Here is a 22,281-nt window from a genome sequence, read left to right as displayed (position 1 = left end):
CGTCATGGGCCATGACCCCCACAGAGCAGCGATATGCGCAGATTGAAAAGGAGTGCCTGGGCCTGTTGACCGGCATTGACAAGTTCCAAGACTATGTGTATGGCCTTCCCCAGTTCACCGTGGAGACTGACCATCGCCCGCTGGTTGGCATCATTCAAAAGGACCTCAATGATATGACCCCTCGCCTCCAGCACATTCTGCTCAAACTCCAGAGGTACGATTTTCAACTTGTCTACACCCCGGGTAAGGACCTCATCATAGCAGACGCTCTGTCCAGGGCAGTCAACACGCCGTCCGACCCTGAGGAGTTTGTTTGCCTAGTCGACGCACATGTAGCCTTCACTTCTGCCAATCTGCCGGCTACTGATGCATGCCTGGCCCACATTCAACGTGAGACTGCGGCCGACCCCCTTCTGCAACGTGTGATGCGCCACATGACAGACGGGTGGTTCAAGGGACGATGCCCTCAGTTTTACATCATTCGGGACAACTTGGCACTCGTTGATGGTGTCCTCCTGAAGCTGGACCGCATTGTGATCCCACACAGCATGCACCGGCTTGTTTTAGAACAACTGCACGAAGGCCATCACGGCATTGAGAAGTGCCGACGGAGGGCCCGAGATGCTGTATACTGGCCGGGAATAAATGAGGACATTGCCAACACTGTGCTCAATTGCCCCACGTGTCAGCGGTTTCAGCCGGCACAACCCCGTGAGACCCTTCAGCCCCATGAGTTGGTCACGTCCCCCTGGTCGAAGGTGGGCGTGGACCTGTTCCATGCGCTCGGCAGGGACTACATCATCATCATCGACTACTTTTCCAGCTATCCAGAGGTCATACGCCTGCACAACACCACGTCATCGGCTGTCACCCGGGCCAGCAAAGAGACCTTTGCTCGCCACGGCATTCCGCTCACCGTGATGTCAGACAATGGCCCCTGCTTTGCGAGTCAGGAATGGTCTTCCTTCGCCAGCTCATACAACTTCACACACGTGACGCCCAGTCCTCTGCATCCTCAGTCGAATGGCAAAGCAGAAGAGGGCGTCCACATCGTTAAAAGGCTCCTCTGCAAGGCTGCTGATGCAGGATCTGACTTCTGCCTCGCCTTGCTGGCCTATCGCTCGGCACCACTGTCCACGGGCCTATCGCCGGCCCAGCTGCTTATGGGTCGCACCCTCAGGACCACTGTACCGTCCATTCACGTCCCAGACCTCGACCATGCTCCGGTACTTCGGCGGATGCAACAACAGCGTGAGCAACAAAAGGCGACACATGATGCTCGGGCGACTGATCTTCCAGCCCTGGCGCCTGGAGATAATGTCCGCATACACCTTCCGGAGGGCGGCTGGTCGGCAACCACTGACGTTCTCTGACAGATTGCTCCCCGCTCGTTCCTGGTTTGTTTACCTGATGGCTCTATTCACCGCTGCAATCGGCGTGCCCTTTGTCTGGTTCCGCGCTCGCTACGTGATCCTGCACTGGTGCCATGCCCTCCTGTTGTCCCTGCAATGGACTTTGTTGACCTTCCAGACACCCTGCATCCTCCTCACTTGACCATGGCCCGGCCCGTTCCTCAGCCGGTGGATCCTGACCCACCTTTGAGGCGGTTAACCCGAATTCGTCGTCCACCTGAGAGACTTAGGGCGGGATTCTCCACTCCCGCACTGAAGTGGCCGCGTCGTCGTGAACGCCGTCGAGGTTTACGATGGCGCGATACGGCCCAGATCCCGACCGATTCAGGCCCTGACAATGGGCCAGGATCTGGGCCGTGTCATCTACACGCGCCAGGCCTTGTTGCCCGCGTGAAGGCGGCGCCGCATAGATGATGTGACCGGCGCCGCATAACGGGCATTATCCGCGCATGCGCGGTTGCCGTCCTCTCTAAGTCCGCCCCGCAAGAAGATGGCGGACGGATCTTGCGGGGCCGCGGAAGGAAGGAGGTCCTCCTTCAGAGAGGACGGCCCGACGATCGGTGGGCACCGATCGCGGGCCACCCCACATTTGAGGTACCCCCCGGTGCAGGATCCCCCCTCGCCCCCCCGCAGGCCGCCCCCCCCCCAGTGTTCACGCACCGTTCATGACGGCAGCGACCAGGTGTGGACGGCGCCGGGGGGAACCCGCCGTTTTGGCCTGGCCGCCATACTGTTTAAGATTTTGTTCTTGTTTGTTAATAACATTGGTTTTGTTCTTGGTGTAACATAGTTAGTTTCTGCACCTGGCACCTTCCTGTGTATATAGTAAAGCCACATGTACATATTGTTGTAAATATTGCACACACATGATTAGATGCACTCGCTACACTTCTTTATTTATTATCATGTAGGCACATATTCTTTGCGAAAAGGGGGGATGTCATGATATTTAGATCAGCATATCATGGTGCAATCACACACACACTGGTGGGCATGCAGTAGGACCAACCAACAGACACACAACATCGCAGCCAATCACAAGTGAGAGCACACGGACTATAAAAACAAGGGACACTACAGTTCTCGCTCATTCCAGCAGCAGCCAGCTCAGAGCACCGAGCTCAGAGCCTGCCACTCAGACATTCACCATGTGCTGAGTGCCTCACCCAGATAGTGATAGGACAGGGTCCACAGATTAGCTGGTAATGCACGTAACCAAGTTAGCAGTGTGCTGTTACAGTTGAGTAGTTAATAAAATTGAGTTACACCATCTCCAGCCGTGTTGGATCGTTTGTACATCAGAACACCCAACGCTATATGCCCTAGCCCCTATAACTAAACTGTGCCCTGTACCCGCGCCAACTTAACTGGTGTCTAATTTTCTTACCTTAATGCTACGTCTTGGTGGATCTCCGGACAGTACATCAGAAGTGGAGGCGGCCTGCAGTGATTCCAGCCTGGCTACCTGGGTCCCCACCTTCTGGGGCGACCGGGCCTGGATGTGCCTGGCTGATGCTCGGGTGTCATTGCTGGTGTGGTGCCACCTCCCACGAGTCCAGAAAGACGTGGCTGTTAGGTGAATTGGACATCCTGAATTTCCCCTCAGTGTACCCGAACAGGCGCCGGAGTGTGGCAATTAGGGGATTTTCACAGTAACTTCATTGCAGTGTTAATGTAAGCCTACTTGTGACATCATTAAAGATTACTATTATTATTACTACCCTGTTCTGCCCGCTGCCCACCAGATGCACCAGGGACAGGAGGGGGGTAGTTCGAGATGCTGCGGTGTTCCGGCACCTCCCCTGCGGGAGTCACTGGCAATGGGCCCCATCACCTCCTCCTTCCTCGGGGTTCCCGATGGCCCCCGGGCTACTCCATGGGACAGAGGTGCGAGCGGAGCTATAACCTGAGGCTCCCCCGCCACCTGGCTCTGCCAGTCCTGGAGGCCTACTCTGGTCTCGACCAGGGTCTGCATGCTCGTGGCCATGGAGCTATCTCTGTCTGGTACTGCGTCACATCACCCATTGACTGTGCCACCACCTTCTGGGTCTGTGTCACATCAGCCAGTGACTACGCCATTGCGCTCTGGGACTGGCCCACCTCCTCTGGGACTGGGCCACCTCCCTCTGGGACTGGGCCACCTCCCTCTGGGTCTGCGCTACATCACCCAGCGCCTGGACAATGCCACTGATGTTCCCAGCCATGGCCTGCTATGACTGGGGCACGCTCAGGACCATGTTGGCCTGGGTGGCACACATTGCCGTACTGCCTCCTGCTCCTGCACGTTGGACTACTCCAACTGCACCGTCAGGTGCTGGATGCTCACCGACAACCCCTCATGTAGTCCCTGTCTCTGCGACTGCATCTCCAACTATAGATGGGACTGTCCGTTCCAGTAGCCCGAAAACCAACTGGACAACAGCTCGACCCTGCGGTTGGCCTGCCCTCCAACCTTCTGCTGCCTCAGGAGTTCCTACCTCCACCTGATGTACCGGATCAGCTGTATGGTGCGCACCAGATATTGTCCCAGGAGCCTCTTCACTACAATGCCTGCACAGAAACCGCGTGGAGGTTGGATGTGGGGCTGCTTGTGGATCCGGGTTTTTGTGCGAGGATGGGAAAGGTGATTGATGATCATGTGGGTTCAATAAGAATGGGAAAGTCTTACCATCACTGGTTTGGGAGGCGCTGAAGGCGGTGATGAGGGTTGAGATCTTCTCGTATAAGGCGCATGTGGATAGGGAGGCAAGAGAGGTACGGCAGCGTCTGGTAGATTAAATATTGGAGGTTGATGGGGAGTATGCGGAAGATCCCATGCTGGAGCTTTCAGTGAGTAGAAAGGAACTGCAAGCGCAATTTGACCTTTTGCCTACAGGGAAAGTGGTATGTGAGTTGGGAAAGTGGTATATGAAGGGGCTAGTATACGAATATGGGGAGAATGCCAGTTCTTTGTTGTTGGACAGGTCCTCCGGCAGGCGGCCTTGCGAGAGATTGTTCAGGTCTGGGATAGGACAAGGGGGCTGGTGGTGGCACCGGAGCAGGTGTACAGGGCATTTAAGGAGTTTTATTAAAGGTTATAAAGGTTATAAAGGTTGGAGCCCCTGGAGGATGAGTCAGATATGAAAGACTTCTTGTGGGTTCTGGAGAGTTAGAAGAGTAGGACAGGGCAGTGTTGGAAGAGCGGTGGTGATTGACGAGGTTCGGACGGTGATAGGAAAATGCACCGGGGGCGCGATGGGTTCCCGGTGGAATTCTATAAGAGGTTTTTGGATAGGTTGGTGCCGCTGTTGGTGGAGATGTTTGAGGATGTGGTGGCTGAGGGGGTGCTACTGGAGACGATGGGACAGACATCTATTTTGCCGTTGTTAAGACCTGGTGCAGTGTGGGTCGTATGGGCCAATATCCCCACTAAATGTGGATGGCAAGATTCCTGCCACGGTGTGGGCACTTAGGTTGGAAGAGTGCCTTCCATAGGTGATTGGGGAGGATCAGAAGGGGTTTGTAAAGGGCAGGCAGTTATCCTCGAATGTGTGGCGTTTGTTAAATCTGGTGTTCTCGTACCAGAATGCGGGGGGTGGGGGGGGGGGGGGGGGGGAGAGCTGGAGGTGGTGGCGGCGCTGGATGCGGAGAAGGAGTTTGATCGAGTTGAAAGGAGTTGTTTGTTTACAGTGTCGGAGCAGTTTGAGATTGGGCCTAAGGAGTGGGTCAAATTGCTAGATAAGGAACCGAACGTGAGCGTACAAAGAACAAAGAACAAAGAACAAAGAAATGTACAGCACAGGAACAGGTCCTTCGGCCCTCCAAGCCCGTGCCGACCATACTGCCCGACTAAACTACAATCTTCTACACTTCCTGGGTCCGTATCCTTCTATTCCCATCCTATTCATATATTTGTCAAGATGCCCCTTAAATGTCCCTATCGTCCCTGCTTCCACTACCTCCTCCGATAGTGAGTTCCAGGCACCCACTACCCTCTGCGTAAAAAACTTGCCTCGTACATCTACTCTAAACATTGCCCCTCTCACCTTAAACCTATGCCCCCTAGTAATTGACCCCTCTACCCTGGGGAAAAGCCTCTGACTATCCACTCTGTCTATGCCCCTCATAATTTTGTATACCTCTATCAGGTCGCCCCTCAACCTCCTTCGTTCCAGTGAGAACAAACCGAGTTTATTCAATCGCTCCTCATAGCTTATGCCCTCCATACCAGGCAACATTCTGGTAAATCTCTTCTGCACCCTCTCTAAAGCCTCCACATCCTTCTGGTAGTGTGGCGACCAGAATTGAACACTATACTCCAAGTGTGGCCTAACTAAGGTTCTATACAGCTGCAACATGACTTGCCAATTCTTATACTCAATGCCCCGGCCAATGAAGGCAAGCATGCCGTATGCCTTCTTGACTACCTTCTCCACCTGTGTTGCCCCTTTCAATGACCTGTGGACCTGTACTCCTAGATCTCTTTGACTTTCAATACTCTTGAGGGTTCTACCATTCACTGTATATTCCCTACCTGCATTAGCCCTTCCAAAATGCATTACCTCACATTTGTCCGGATTAAACTCCATCTGCCATCTCTCCGCCCAAGTCTCCAGACAATCTAAATCCTGCTGTATCCTCTGACAGTCCTCATCGCTATCCGCAATTCCACCAACCTTTGTGTCGTCTGCAAACTTACTAATCAGACCAGTTACATTTTCCTCCAAATCATTTATATATACTACAAACAGCAAAGGTCCCAACACTGATCCCTGTGGAACACCACTGGTCACAGCCCTCCAATTAGAAAAGCATCCCTCCATTGCTACCCTCTGCCTTCTATGGCCTAGCCAGTTCTGTATCCACCTTGCCAGTTCACCCCTGATCCCGTGTGACTTCACCTTTTGTACTAGTCTACCATGAGGGACCTTGTCAAAGGCCTTACTGAAGTCCATATAGACAACATCTACTGCCCTACCTGCATCAATCATCTTAGTGACCTCCTCGAAAAACTCTATCAAGTTAGTGAGACACGACCTCCCCTTCACAAAACCGTGCTGCCTCTCACTAATACGTCCATTTGCTTCCAAATGGGAGTAGATCCTGTCTCGAAGAATTCTCTCCAGTAATTTCCCTACCACTGAAGTAAGGCTCACCGGCCTGTAGTTCCCGGGATTATCCTTGCTACCCTTCTTAAACAGAGGAACAACATTGGCTATTCTCCAGTCCTCCGGGACATCCCCTGAAGACAGCGAGGATCCAAAGATTTCTGTCAAGGCCTCAGCAATTTCCTCTCCAGCCTCCTTCAGTATTCTGGGGTAGATCCCATCAGGCCCTGGGGACTTATCTACCTTAATATTTTTTAAGACACCCAACACCTCGTCTTTTTGGATCACAATGTGACCCAGGCTATCTACACCCCCTTCTCCAGACTCAACATCTACCAATTCCTTCTCTTTGGTGAATACTGATGCAAAGTATTCATTTAGTACCTCGCCCATTTCCTCTGGCTCCACACATAGATTCCCTTGCCTATCCTTCAGTGGGCCAACCCTTTCCCTGGCTACCCTCTTGCTTTTTATGTACGTGTAAAAAGCCTTGGGATTTTCCTTAACCCTATTTGCCAATGACTTTTCATGACCCCTTCTAGCCCTCCTGACTCCTTGCTTAAGTTCCTTCCTACTTTCCTTATATGCCACACAGGCTTCGTCTGTTCCCAGCCTTTTAGCCCTGACAAATGCCTCCTTTTTCTTTTTGACGAGGCCTACAATATCACTCGTCATCCAAGGTTCCCGAAAATTGCCGTATTTATCTTTCTTCCTCACAGGAACATGCCTGTCCTGTATTCCTTTCAACTGACACTTGAAAGCCTCCCACATGTCAGATGTTGATTTGCCCTCAAACATCCGCCCCCAATCTATGTTCTTCAGTTCCCGCCTAATATTGTTATAATTAGCCTTCCCCCAATTTAGCACATTCATCCTCGGACCACTCTTATCCTTGTCCACCAGTACTTTAAAACTTACTGAATTGTGGTCACTGTTACCGAAATGTTCCCCTACTGAAACATCTACCACCTGGCCGGGCTCATTCCCCAATACCAGGTCCAGTACCGCCCCTTCCCGAGTTGGACTGTTTACATATTGTTTTAAGAAGCCCTCCTTGATGCTCCTTACAAACTCCGCCCCGTCTAAGCCCCTGGCACTAAGTGAGTCCCAGTCAATATTGGGGAAGTTGAAGTCTCCCATCACCACAACCCTGTTGTTTTTACTCTTTTCCAAAATCTGTCTACCTATCTGCTCCTCTATCTCCCGCTGGCTGTTGGGAGGCCTGTAGTATACCCCCAACATTGTGACTGCACCCTTCTTATTCCTGATCTCTACCCATATAGCCTCACTGCCCTCTGAGGTGTCCTCTCGCAATATAGCTGTGATATTCTCCCGAACAAGTAGCGCAACTCCGCCTCCCCTTTTACATCCCCCTCTATCCCGCCTGAAACATCTAAATCCTGGAACGTTTAGCTGCCAATCCTGCCCTTCCCTCAACCAGGTCTCTGTAATGGCAACAACATCATAGTTCCAAGTAGTAATCCAAGCTCTAAGTTCATCTGCCTTACCCGTAATGCTCCTTGCATTAAAACATATGCACTTCAGGCCACCAGACCCGCTGTGTTCAGCAACTTCTCCCCGTCTGCTCTGCCTCAGAGCCACACTGTCCCTATTCCCTAGTTCTCCCTCAATGCTCTCACCTTCTGGCCTATTGCTCCCGCGCCCACCCCCCTGCCATACTAGTTTAAACCCTCCCGTGTGACACTAGCAAACCTCGCGGCCAGGATATTTATGCCTCTCCGGTTTAGATGCAACCCGTCCATCTTATACAGGTCACACCTGCCCCGGAAGAGCTCCCAGTGGTCCAGATAACGGAAACCCTCCCTCCTACACCAGCTGTTTAGCCACGTGTTTGTCTGCTCTATCTTCCTATTTCTAGCCTCACTGGCACGTGGCACAGGGAGTAATCCCGAGATCACAACCCTCGAGGTCCTGTCTTTTAACTTTCTGCCTAGCTCCCTGAACTCCTGCTGCAGGACCTCATGCCCCTTCCTGCCTATGTCGTTAGTACCAATATGTACAACGACCTCTGCCTGTTTGCCCTCCCCCTTCAGGATTCCCTCTACCCGTTCGGAGACATCCTGGACCCTGGCACCAGGGAGGCAACATACCATCCTGGAGTCTCTTTCACGTCCACAGAAGCGCCTATCTGTGCCCCTGACTATAGAGTCCCCTATTACTATTACTCTTCTGCGCTTTGACCCTCCCTTCTGAACATCAGAGCCAGCCGTGGTGCCACTGCTCTGGCTGCTGCTGTTTTCAAATTAGGTGAACTTTGGATATTTTCAGCTTCATTGGGAACGAGGCAGGGGTGTGCTATGTCCCCCCTTTTGTTTGCACTGGCAGCAGAGCCCTTGGCCATTGCGCTGAGGTGCTCGGATAAGTGGAGGGGGATAGTGAGGGGAGGGGGCAGGTGGAGCATAAATTGTCCCTGTATATCAACAACTTTTTGTTGTATATTTCTAACCCGGGTCCCACATTTGGGGATATAATGGGGCTGCTCAAGAGGTTTGGGACTTTCTTAGGATATAAACTGAATTTGGAAAAGAGTGAGTGCCTTTTGGTTTCTGCTCTGGGGGCGGAAGCTGGCTTGTGGGGGATTACTATTTCCTGTAGCGACCACTCACTTTAGGTACTTGGGAGTGCAGTTGGCTCGAGATTGGGCCTGGCTCCATAAATTGATTTCGACAAGCCTGGTGGTTGTCATAATATCCACTCATGTATATAATGAGATGCAGACAGGCAGTGATTGACACATAGGATGACCAGTAAGCATACAACACAGCACAGTCAATCACCAGACAGGACTCTACCACCATAAAGCCAGAGGGCACTAGGTTTCCCGCTCTCTCGGGACCCAGCTACTGAGACAGTCAGAGTCCACGAGCTAGCAAGCACAAACACCATGTGGTAGCTAGTAAGTCTGGTCAGGCTACTACAAGGTCACTAGTCAGATCAGTATAGTGTTGACCCACAGCTGAATATGTACAGCAGTTCATCTAGTTGAATAAAACAGTGTTGGATCTTCTGTTGTGTTAGATGTCTGTTTCTAACTTCCCTGCATCGAGTGCAGTCCACATCGAACCTACCTGCCTAACACATCATGGTACCAGAGTGATAGTGATCTTGACGGACCTACCGCGAGTGAATCAGCATCGACCAGCAAGCAGCCAACCAGCGAAATGGAAAACATTCAGCCTCCTCCGCAACTCTGCATCTCCGGCAACCTCGGCGCCAACTGGAAAATCTTACAGCAAAACTTTCTCTTGTACATCAAGGCCTCCGACCTCAAGGTAGCATCAGATGCCAGGAAGATCGTGCTATTTCTCTCCACTGCGGGGGACCACGCCATCCATATCTACAATTCGCTTACGTTCGCCAATGGCGGAGACAAAACGAAATTCAAAACAGTCCTGCTGAAGTTCGACAGCCACTGCGACATTGAGGTGAATGAGAGCTTTGAATGGTACATCTTCCAGCAGAGGCTTCAGGGTAAGGATGAACCTTTTCCGTCCTTCTTGACCCATCTCCGCATCCTAGCGCAGTCATGTAACTATGACTCGACGGCTGATTCCATGATCCGGGATCAGATCGTTTTCGGGGTCCACTCCGACTCCCTGCGGCAGCAGCTCCTTAAAATCAACAGTTGACCCTCTCTATCGCTATCGAGACGTGCGTTGTCCATGAGCATACCAAGAATCGTTACTCCCACATCAGGGCGGCAGAAACTGCAAAGCTGGCCTCCCACGAGGCGGAACGGGTGCAGGCCTTTGCACAGATGCAGGGCCCGAGCATCGAGGAGAGTGGCTGTTTTGCGTGCTTTTCTCGGATCCCTGCACATGCGCGCCACGACCGAGTGGACGATGAGGCCGAAAACCCGACTGCGCAGGTGCGTACGTCGGCCAACTGCACTGCGCATGCGCGATGGCGCACGGATTGCGCTGACATCAGCGTCATGACGTGTCCGAATTGTGGCTCCTCCCACTTAAAGCGGCAATGTCCGGCAAGAGGACGCCGATGTCTCCAGTGTGGCATGTTTGGCCACTATGCAGCCCTCTGCAGATCCGCTCCACCACGCAGCAGCCAGCGATCCTACGAGGAAGGACTGTACAAATCAAGGAAGAGCAATCGACCATTAATGGTTATACACCACTAGGATGACTGCCCATACAGTCAAGCCCTGAAGAAAGCATTTGCTGCGGCGCAGAAGTATCCGCTCAATACAACAAGGCATGCCAGATTCTGATCCCGACAGCCCAATGGACCCTGATGCTGACTGCCTCAAGTCTCCATATTGGGTGGGCATCATAACCACACATGAGCTGGCCTCCACCACACCTGCGCAACGACTCTCGATCCTCAGTGTGGACCCCGACGATGAGTGGTGTGCTGTCCTCACAGTTAAGAAGGCTCGCATCCGATTTAAACTGGACACCGGCGCATCTGCGAACCTCATCTCACAATCTGACCTCGACACCATCCGGGTCCGACCAAGCATTCTTCCACCGGCCTGCCAGTTCCTTGACTACAATGGCAATGCCATAGCTGCCAGTGGCTTGTGTCAATTAGGGGTATCCAACAAGGCGATGAAGGCAACGTTACGATTTGAAATCGTCAGGCCTGACGGGGCGTCCCTGCTCGGTACTCGCGCCTGTAAGCTCCTGAACTTGGTTCAGCGAGTCCACACCATGTCATCGTCACCGGCGACGGCCTCACCCGAATGAAATTTGCAAGCCGACATAGACGACATTATCACGCAGTACCACAGTGTATTCGATGGAATGGGAACGCTCCCGTACCGATAAAAAATACTGTTCAAGCCGAACGCCACCACTGTAATCCATGCACCACGCCGGGTGCCGGCGCCCCTCAAGGATCGTCTGAAAAAGCAACTACAGGACCTCCAAGACTAGTGCATCATTTTGAAGGTCACGGAACCAACAGACTGGGTCAGCTCCATGGTATGCGTAAAGAAGCCATCAGGGGAGCTCCACATTTGCATTGATCCCAAGGATCTAAACCGCAACATCATGCGGGAGCACTACCCGATCCCGAAGCGTGAAGAGTTAACCAGTGAGATGGCTCGTGCCAAATTCTTCACTAAACTGGACGCCTCCCAGGGTTTTTGGCAAATACAGCTGGACGCGTCCAGCCGCAAGCTGTGCACGTTCAACACCCCGTTCGGCCGCTACTGTTACAACCACATGCCTTTCGGTATCATATCTGCCTCCGAAGTGTTTCATTGCATCATGGAGCAGATGATGGAGGGCATCGAGAGGGTACGAGTAAACGTGGACGACGTGATCATCAGGTCCACAACGTCCCAGGAACACATCGCTCGCCTCAAGCAGGCCTTCCAACGAATTCATGAACATGGTCTCCAGCTCAACAGGCCAAGTGCTCATTTGGTCAATCTGATATAAAGTTTCTAGGCGACCACATCTCGCGGCAGGATGTGCGGCCAGATGCCGACAAGGTCTTGGCGATCAATGCCATGAAGACCCCGGAGGACAAGAAGGCGGTCCTCCGCTTCCTCAGGATGGTCAACTTTCTCGGGAAATTCATTCTCAATATGGCATCCCACACCACGGCCCTCCGCCATCTCGTCAAGAAGTCAACGGAATTCCAGTGGCTGCCCACACATGAAGCGGAATGGCGTGAGCTGAAGGCGAAGCTCATCACAGCCCCAGTTCTAGCGTTGTTCGACCCAACCAAGGAAACCAAGATATCAACTGATGCAAGCCAGGACGGCATTGGGACGGTGCTCCTCCAGCGAGATGACTCCTCGTCCTGTGCACCAGTGGCATATGCCTCCAAGGCCATGACGCCCACTGAGCAATGGTATGCCCAAATCGAAAAGAAGTGTCTGGGTCTCCTGACAGGAATAGTCAAGTTTCATGATTACGTTTGCGGCCTGCCGAAATTCATGGTGGAAACGGACCACAGGCCTCTAGTCCACATAATCCAGAAGGATTTAAATGACATGACACCTCGGTTACAGCGAATTCTTCTTCGACTCCGCCGCTATGACTTCGAACTTGTCTACACGCCAGGCAAAGAGCTGGTCATTGCAGATGCCCAATCCCGGTCCATCACCACACCGTGTGAACAAGGTGACTTTATCTGCCACATAGAAGCGCAAGTGCAATTGTGTGCCACCAACCTCCCAGCCTCTGACAAACGGGTGGTCCAAATTCGTGAGAAAACGGCCAAGGATCCTTTAACGCAGCGTGTTATGCAGCACCTGACACATGGCTGGCAGAAGGGACAATGTCCCCAATTCTTTAATGTTAAAGACGAGCTGACGATTGTGGAGAGAATCCTTCTGAAACTCGACAGGACCAACGGTCAAGGTTGGTTCGCGTTGCTGGGTGACCCGGGCAGGACGAAGAGACGAAGAGAACGATTTAAACTTGGGGCTTAACTCTTATAGTCCCCAGAAGCTTCCCGCCTTTCGGGGCGGACGCTGTACCTGGTTCTAGGTGATTGGACTTTGTTGCAATCGCTTGGTTCGATTTCTCCAATACTGGAGCGGGTCCCTGATCGATGGGCGGTCTTGAGGTGTTCGTTAACCTCTTTTGTGTTGGCTCCTGCTGGCGCCAGGGAGTCTGGCTTAGTTTTGAGTGTCCCAAATGTTGCCATTGTCCCCGGGGATTGCTCATCAGTATGTAGATGGCTGCTACATTGTTATGCTGATGGTCGCTGGTATCGATGCTGTCTGGGCTTTTGTAGAGTTAAATACACAGCAAACCTGCACCTGCTGGTTTCTGCCTGTGTTGGCTGACTTTCCCATCAGCCTTTGCCGTTCGCTATTTTAAATCGGGAGTTGGCCAATTTAGGTGGCTACAATATATATACCTCAGTATTTATTTAACTCAAAAAAAAAGGGCCGATGTCATAATATCCACTCATGTATACAATGAGATGCAGACAGGCAGTGATTGACACATAGGATGACCAGTAAGCATACAACATAGCACAACCAATCACCAGACAGGACACTACCACTATAAAGCCAGAGGGCACTAGGTTTCCCGTGCTCTCGGGACCCAGCTACTGAGACAGTCAGAGTCCACGAGCTAGCAAGCACAAACATCATGTTGTAGCTAGTAAGTCTGGTCAGGCTACTACAAGCCTAGTCAGGTCAGTATAGTGTTGACCCACAGCTGAATATGTACAGCAGTTCATCTAGTTGAATAAAACAGTGTTGGATCTTCTCCTGTGTTAGACGTCTGTTTCTAACTTCCCTGCATCGAGTGCAGTCCACATCGAACCAACCTGCCTAACACATCAGTGGTTAGGGTCAATGCAGATTTGTTGAGATGGAACAGCCTCCCCCTATCATTGGCAGGGCGGGTGCAGGTGGTAAGATGAATATCTTGCCATGATTTTTATTTTTATTCCTGTGCTTACCGGTCTTTTTGCTGAAGGCATATTTTTGGGGGATGAAATGGTTGATTTTGTCCTTCTAAAGAGGAAGTGAGAATATAGGGAAGGAAAAATAAATCACACCCATGTGTTTTGAAATAAATGAATTATAGATTAAATATGTTGGCTTGAATCTGTGGTGATATGCATTACTGTATATACAGAAGGGGTTAATGTAAATACACTACAACTAAGTAACCACTAGAGGGAGCACCAGAGATGGCATGACATGCAGACATACAGCCAATGGGTCATTACAACAGGACACAACCAATGGGTAATCAGGACACCCAGAGGTGGCATTACCACAAGGGGGCACTTCACAACCCATATAAAAGGACAGGGCACACATGCTCTGCCTCTTTCCACAGACAGACATCTAGAGAGTACATCAGGGTTGATCTACAGCATCACACCCAGCACGTGGCTTAGAGCAGGCTGGTAAAGATAGACTGAGTTACTACAGCTAGATTAGCAGAGTGTCAAACTCATTTAAGAACTGTGCTAATAGTTCAATAAACACGTTGAACTCATTTCATAGTCTGGAGCTTCCTTTGTCAAAGCATACATCAAGGTAGCAGCTAATGCTGCACGAAGCAGCAAAACACAACAGAATCAGACCACTGAGATGCTGAAATTCGCGTTGCCTCTATCCCAGTCCCTGCTAATGGCAGAATTTGAAACAGTTATTCAAACAGGGATTTAGATACAATCATTGTTTTATTTGAGATTTTGGAGGGAAAAAAATAAGTTGAAGCCAAATTCCAATTAAATCACAGAGGTTTGGCTTTGGCTTAGCTTGATCAATTCCCCACCACTTGGATAAATTTGAACTTTGAGTTTGGCTGGATTTATTCTCCGCACATGACACACGAACCTTGCTGTTAGAGGGTGCCATAATGAATGGCCTGAAACAGAATATGCCGAATGAAAATGTGTTTTTTCAGAGGGAGTTATGACCTTTTCAATGGCGCTACATAGTCATGCTGTCAAACTCACTCATAATTATAGCATCACTCACCATTGCAGGTTGGTGAATTGCACTCCTGTGGTTTGTACCATAGGCTGGAAATTACTGATAGCATTATTAATAGATTAACGGCCACCACACTCAAATCACATTTGTCTGTCAGCTTTATTAATGGGAGCGCTGACAAATCTTTATTTTAATCAGTTTTCTGCTATTCATCCCAACAGTAATTTTTAAATTAAAATGTTTTGGTCTACTTATGTTTTGGTGGGGCAGCACGGTAGCCTTGTGGATAGCACAATTGCTTCACATTTCCAGGGTCCCAGGTTCGATTCCCGGCTTGGGTCACTGTCTGTGCGGAGTCTGCACATCCTCCCCGTGTGTGCGTGGGTTTCCTCCGGGTGCTCCGGTTTCCTCCCACAGTCCAAAGATATACAGGTAAGGTGGATTGGCCATGATAAATTGCCCTTAGTGTCCAAAATTGCCCTTAGTGTTGGGTGGGGTTACTGGGTTGTGGGGATAGGGTGGAGGTGTTAACCTTGGGTAGGGTGCTCGTTCCGGGAGCCGGTGCAGACTCGATGGGCCGTATGGCCTCCTTCTGCACTGTAAATTCTATGATAAATTCTATGATACTATCTATGATACTTACTTCACATTTGCTGCGTCAGAAAGTTGCCAATGTCAGTTAAGTCCTGTCATTCCAATTCACCAGAATATGGAGTTGATCGTGAAAGTGCTTGTTTTAAGTGGTCAGAGCAGTATTTTTGGTCGCCCACTCTTCAGCTCTATAGACAGAAATTTGTTTTATTTTAATTAAAATATTAGCCTGATTCCAGACCATGGAGAAGATGTTTCAGAGTGACTGAATATTTAAAATGATGAAATCAAGTGGAGCTGCACAAATTGCAACCATGAAAAGTTCAAAATGTAGCAAATTTGAGATTCGCAGTGTAGAAGAAATTCCGCTTAAATGATTATATGCCAAGGAAATGGGGTAACTGCTGACAGAGACCATTTGAAGCAAAAATAATAAACTGGACAAATTAAAGAGTTTGTTTCCACAAAAAGAGGTAATTGGGGGATATGGAGGGAAAGTTGTCACCAGCCAAATCGAGCAGGCTTGATGGGGAAACATCTTTCTGTCCCTAAATGTTCCAAATGACTCTGATCAGAATTTTCCTAACCACCCCATGTCTTCTTATTTGCAGGGATTTTCCTGTATTTAGTCATGTACTGGCAACAAAGCACAAGAATACGGCTTGTCCTATCTGTGAAACTCTTTTCCCCAGGCTCTACATTTGGCTAGCTGGAACTATTTCCTTTAAAATCTGGCTATAACATCATACTTAGGACGCCAACAAAAATGTAAAATAAGTGCAAAGTACTTGAGGAATGGATGTTGCAAATTTGCATTCTGGAAGCCGGAAAATTACAAGAAAAAGGCAATGCTGGGGAAGATGAGGAGTTTCGCAGGTTAGAGATCCAGATAAAGAAAGAACAAATTCAAATAAGAGGAAGAGTGATTAATTTCACGCTGAAGGTATATGCAAGAAAGAAGTGTCACGGATGTCATGATATCCATATTAACATATCATGGTGCAATCACACGCACACACTGATGGACAGGTCGACGGACCAATCAACACACACGCAACATTACAGCCAATCACCAGTGAGAGCACACGCACTATAAAACAGGGAACACCACAGTTCCCGGTGATTCCACCAGGAGATAGCTCAGAGCACAGAGCTCACAGCGTGCCACTCAGACATACACCATGTGCTGAGTGCCTCACTAAGACAGTGCTAGGGCTGGGTCCACAGGTTAACTGGTGAAGTACGAACCACAGCCAGAAGTTAACAGTTGTTATTATACAGAATAATAAAACAGAATTGTACCATCTACAACCGTGTTGGTTCGTTTGTATATCGGAACACCCAACACGACATGATACCAGGTTTGGAAACTCCCCAGCAATTGTGAGACTTACCTGCACATCTTCAGGGATCCGCCATCCTGTGCCATGGACACCATCAGCCCGCCGCAGCCGCTCCAAATCGCTGGAAATCTCGGCGTCAACTGGAAGCTGTTTAAACAGCGCTTCCAGCTCTTCCTAGAAGCCACAGACAAGGAGAATGCATCGGACACCAGGAAGATCGCCCTCCTCATCTCCACGGCAGGGCAACACGCCATCCACATCTACAATTCCCTGGTGTTCGCGGAAGGTGAGGACAAGACGAAGTACAAGACGGCCCTTCTAAAACTTGAGCAACACTTCAGCTTCGAAGTGAATGAGAGCTTCGAGAGGTACCTCTTCCAGCAGCGCCTGCAGGGTAAGAATGAGCCTTTTCAATCCTTTTTGACACACCTCCGTATCCTCGCGCAGTCCTGCGGCTATGGTGCCACCTCCGATTCCATGATTCGGGACCAGATAGTTTTTGGGGTCACCTCGGACACCCTACGCCAGCAGCTCCTCAAAATTAAGAGCCTCACCCTAGCCACCGCCATCGAAACCTCCGTCCTCCACGAAAACGCGACCAGCCGGTACTCCCAATTCCAGGCGGCCGAATCGGCACGGCAGAGGTCCTACGATCCGAGCGGGTCCAGTCGATCGAGTTCCTCCCGGCCCGCGGCCCGGACGAGGGCGACCATTTTGCGCGCTTTCCGAGGCCTCCTGCACTTGTACACACCAAAAGAGGTGAGGTCGACACAGAGCGACGTGACGCGCAGGCGTGCTCTACGCAGGACCGAACTGCGCATGCACGGTGGCGCAACAAACGCCATGATGTCATGACGTACGGCAACTGTGGATCCGCACACTTAAAGCGGCAATGTCCAGCTAAAACTTGACAATGCCTCCGCTATGGGAAGATGGGCCACTCCGCTGCCTGCTGTCGAGCAGCTCAACCTGCCACGCTCCACAATTCCACCAGCCTCGCAAGGACGTGCGGGCCATTCAGCCTCCATACACCGAGTCATACCCTGACGACGTATAGACCGGTGATACCGATGACCGGGAAGCCTTCCGCGTTGCGGCAATAGACAGAAATCGGATGTCCCCAAGTCGGACCCACCAGCCGATGCCAGTGCACAGCGTTAATCCGGGCGGTGAATGGTGTGCCACTCTAACGGTCAACTGATCACCAATCACATTCCGTTTAGGCACTGGTGCCTCCGCCAATCTCATTGCATGGTCAGCATTCCACACCTTGAAGGTCAAACCACCGATTCGGCCATCCCGCTGTCAGTTGGTTGATTACAACGGTAATGTTATCCTGGCCATAGGATCCTGCCAGCTCAAGGTTGCACACAATTCATACACAGCCACACTGCCCTTTGAGATAGTTGGATCCTTGAAGGACTCTCTGCTAGGCGCACAGGCGTCCACGTTTAGCGGGTACACACTCTGTCTCCAGAAGGCACGTCCGATTTCCCGGATGCAGACTTTAGGGCATAGCGCCACTCACTCCTCGCCCAAAACCAGGAGGTTTTCGAGGGCATGGGCACACTGCCCTACCCTTACAGAATACGGCTCAAACCGGACGCCACCCCGGTCATTCACGCACCTCGTAGAGTCCCAGCACAACTCAAGGACCGCCTCAAGCAGCAGCTGCAGGATCTCCAGGACCAAGGGGTGCTTTCCCGGGTCATGGAGCCCACGTCATGGGTCAGATCCATGGTGTGCGTTAAAAAGCCCTCTGGCGAACTCCGGATCTGCATCGACCCGAAAGACCTGAATAATAACATTATGAGGGAACACTACCCCATACCCAAACGGGAAGAAATCACGAGCGAAATGGCCCGGGCTAAAATTTTTACCAAGCTTGATGCCTCAAAGGGCTTTTGGTAGTTTCAGCTGGATCAGTCCAGCAGGAAGCTGTGCACTTTCAACACTCCATTTGGCAGGTACTGCTACAATAGGATGCCGTTTGGCATCATCTCTGCATCCGAGGTGTTTCATCGAATCATGGAACAGATGATGGAGGGCATCGAAGGGGTGCGCGTCTATGTTTACGACGTCATCACCTGGTCCACCACACCACGGGAGCACATCAGTCGTCTCCAGCGCGTCTTTGCTCGGATACGAGAACACGGCCTGCGCCTCAACCGAGCCAAGTGTTCTTTTGGCCAAACGGAGCTAAAGTTTCTGGGGGACCACATATCCCGGTCAGGGGTGCGTCCGGATGCTGACAAAGTGGCAGCCATCGCAGCCATCCCGCAGCCGGCAGACAAGAAAACAGTGCTACGCTTTCTCGGCATGGTCAACTTCCTGGGGAAGTTTATTCCCAACCTTGCCTCCCACACAACGGCTCTTCGCCACCTAGTGAAGAAGACTACGGAGTTCCAGTGGCTGCCCGCACACCAGAAGGAATGGGAGGAGCTCAAGATCAAGCTCACCACAGCCCCGGTATTGGCATTCTTCGACACCTCTTGAGACACGAAGATCTCGACTGATGCCAGCCAGTCCGGCATTGGGGCGGTACTCCTGCAACAGGACGACACTGCATCATGGGCCCCGGTTGCCTTTGCCACGTGGGCCATGACCCCCACAGAACAGCGCTATGCTCAGATTGCGAAGGAGTGCCTGGGTTTGTTAACCGGCATAGATAAATTCCACGACTATGTGTATGGTCTTCCTCGATTCACCGTGGAGACCGACCATCGCCCCCTGGTCGGCATCATACAAAAGGACCTCAATGAGATGACCCCTCGCCTCCAGCGCATTCTGCTCAAGCTCCGGAGGTACGACTTCCAACTGGTCTACACCCCGGGAAAGGACCTCATCATCGCGGATGCCCTGTCCAGAGCAGTGAGCACACCGCCCGAATTGGGGGGGGTTCGTCTGTCAGGTCGACGCACATGTAGCCTTCACATCGGCCAATCTGCCAGCTACTGATGCAAGTCTGGCCCACATTCGCCGTGATTCTGCGGCTGACCCCCTTCTACAACGTGTGATGCGCCACATGACGAAAGGGTGTCTCAAGGGGCAGTGCCCACAATTCTACAATGTCCGGGACGACTTGGCCGTCATTGATGGTGTCCTCCTAAAGTTGGACTGGATTGTGATCCCACACAACATGCACAGGCTTGTCCTCGAACAATTGCACGAAGGCCATCTCGGGATTGAAAAGTGTAGGCGGAGGGCCTGACAAGGTGTGTACTGGCCGGGCATCAGCGACGACATCGCCAACATGGTGCTCAACTGCCCCACCTGCCAAAGGTTTCAGCCGGCGCAACCCCCTGAGACGCATCAGCCCCATGAGTTGGTCACGTCCGCCTGGGCAAAGGTGGGTGTGGACCTTTTTCATGCGCTCGGCAGGGACTACGTCACCACAATTGACTATTTTTCCAATTATCCGGAGGTCGTACCCCTGCACGACTTGACATCATCAGCTGTAATCAGAGCATGTAAAGAAACCTTCTCTCGTCTGGCATTCCGCTTACTGTCATGTCGGACAATGGGCCCTGTTTTGCGAGCCAAGAATGGTCTTTTGCCGCTTCATATGGCTTCACACACATGACGTCCAGCCCTCTGCATCTCCAGTCAAATAGCAAGGCGGAAAAGGGCATCCATATCGTGAAGCGGCTCCTCTGCAAGGCTGCTGATGCCGGATCTGACTTCTGTTTAGCCCTGCTGGCCTATCACTCGGCCCTACTGTCTACAGGCCTCTCACCAGCCCAGCTGTTGATGGGTCGCGCCCTCAGGACCATTGTGCCGTCCATTCATGTTCCTAAACCCGACCATGCTCCAGTACTGCAAAGGATGCGACAGCAGCGTGCTCAGCAGAAGGTGGCACATGACACTCGGGCAACTGATCTTCCTGCCCTGGCGCCGGGAGACAATGTCCGCATACACCTACCAGAGGGTGGCTGGTCGGCAACTGCCGAAGTCCTCCGACGCGTGGCTCCCCGCTTGTTCCTGGTTCGCATGCCTGATGGCTCCATTCGCTGGCAAATCAGCGGGCCCTTTGGCTGCTTCCGCGCTCGCCACGTGATCATGCACCGGTGCCACGCCCTCCTGTTGTCCCTGATGTCAACTTCGTTGAGCTTCCTGCCACTCTGCCTATTCCTCTATCGCCCGTGGCCCGGCCCATTCCTCAGCCGGTGGATCCTGACCCACCCTTGAGGCGGTCAACCCGAATTCGGCACCCACCTACTAGGCTGGACTTATGAGCCTGTTTGCACATTGGACTCACTGAATTGTTGTGCAACAATGTTAACGTGTTTCTCTTTATGTCGTTCCAGGAGTTCTCTTTCGATATTTGATGATTGCACTTGTTTTGTTTGTGGTACAACCTCGTTGCTTTGTTGCACCTGACACATTCCTATGTATATAGTTTAGCCTCATGTACATGTTGTAAATATTGCACATACATACTCAGCCGCACTCAGTACACACCAATATTTATTACCGTGTAGGCACATATTCTTGTGAAAAGGGGGGATGTCATGATATCCATATTAACATATCATGGTGCAATCACACACACGCACACACACACTGATGGACAGGTCAACGAACCAATCAACACACACACAACATCACAGCCAATCCCCAGTGAGAGCACACGCACTGTAAAACAGGGAACACCACAGTTCCCGTTCATTCTACCAGGAGATAGCTCAGAGAACAGAGCTCACAGCGTGCCACTCAGACATAGACCATGTGCTGAGTGCCTCTCTAAGATAGTGCTAGGGCTGGGTCCACAGGTTAACTGGTGAGGTACGAACCACAGCCAGAAGTTAACAGTTGTTATTATACAGAATAATAAAACAGAGTTGTACCATCTACAACCATGTTGGTTCGTTTGTATAATGGAACACCCAACACGACAACGGACAGGCTTTATGGCCTGGATTTTCTCTCCCTTATCAGGAACACAGGGGTGGGATGTTTCCCGATCGAGAGAAAGTAGTCCGGAAGGCTGGATTTTTGTTCCAGGGTGGCAAGGTCCCCTGGGGGTTCGGCGAAGGCAATCCCAGAATGAGTGCACAGGATGCCAGATGCTCAGGTGATTTGGGGGGAGGGGGGGGGGTGCATCGGGGTGGCCTGCCTCAGTGTTTTGTCACTGCCCTCTGTGGCGCACAAAGACTCCGTGAGACAAATAGAGTGAAGTCGATGAGGCTTTATTAAGCGTGTCTGTTCCCCAGCAGCCCGATAGTAAACTGGCCTGCGGGGGAAGGCACCGGCTTCTTATACTCCGCCTTCAGGGCGGAGTATGAGGTCAACGGCCAACCAGGACCCGGGATCTGTCAGCCAATGACATTAGGGCTTCCAGTCCCACATGACCCCCAATACATACTACCACATTCACCCCTTGTCAAAAATGAACCCGGCGGGGTGATGCTTCGTATGGTGGTAAGGGTTTACAGTACTGTCCT

General features: G+C 51.4%; 1 protein-coding gene across 1 annotated transcript in view; it reads left to right on the top strand.

Moving 5' to 3' along the window:
- Positions 1-22,281, top strand: part of slc1a7a (solute carrier family 1 member 7a) — a 151,119-nt gene that overhangs the window by 62,154 nt on the left and 66,684 nt on the right. The gene's annotated exons all lie outside the window — the stretch shown is intronic.

Source organism: Scyliorhinus torazame, chromosome 7 (assembly GCF_047496885.1).
Source record: "Scyliorhinus torazame isolate Kashiwa2021f chromosome 7, sScyTor2.1, whole genome shotgun sequence".
Lineage (NCBI taxonomy): Eukaryota > Metazoa > Chordata > Chondrichthyes > Carcharhiniformes > Scyliorhinidae > Scyliorhinus > Scyliorhinus torazame.
The sequence above is the reverse complement of the archived record's forward strand: the minus strand, read 5'-3'. Positions and strand labels throughout refer to the sequence as shown.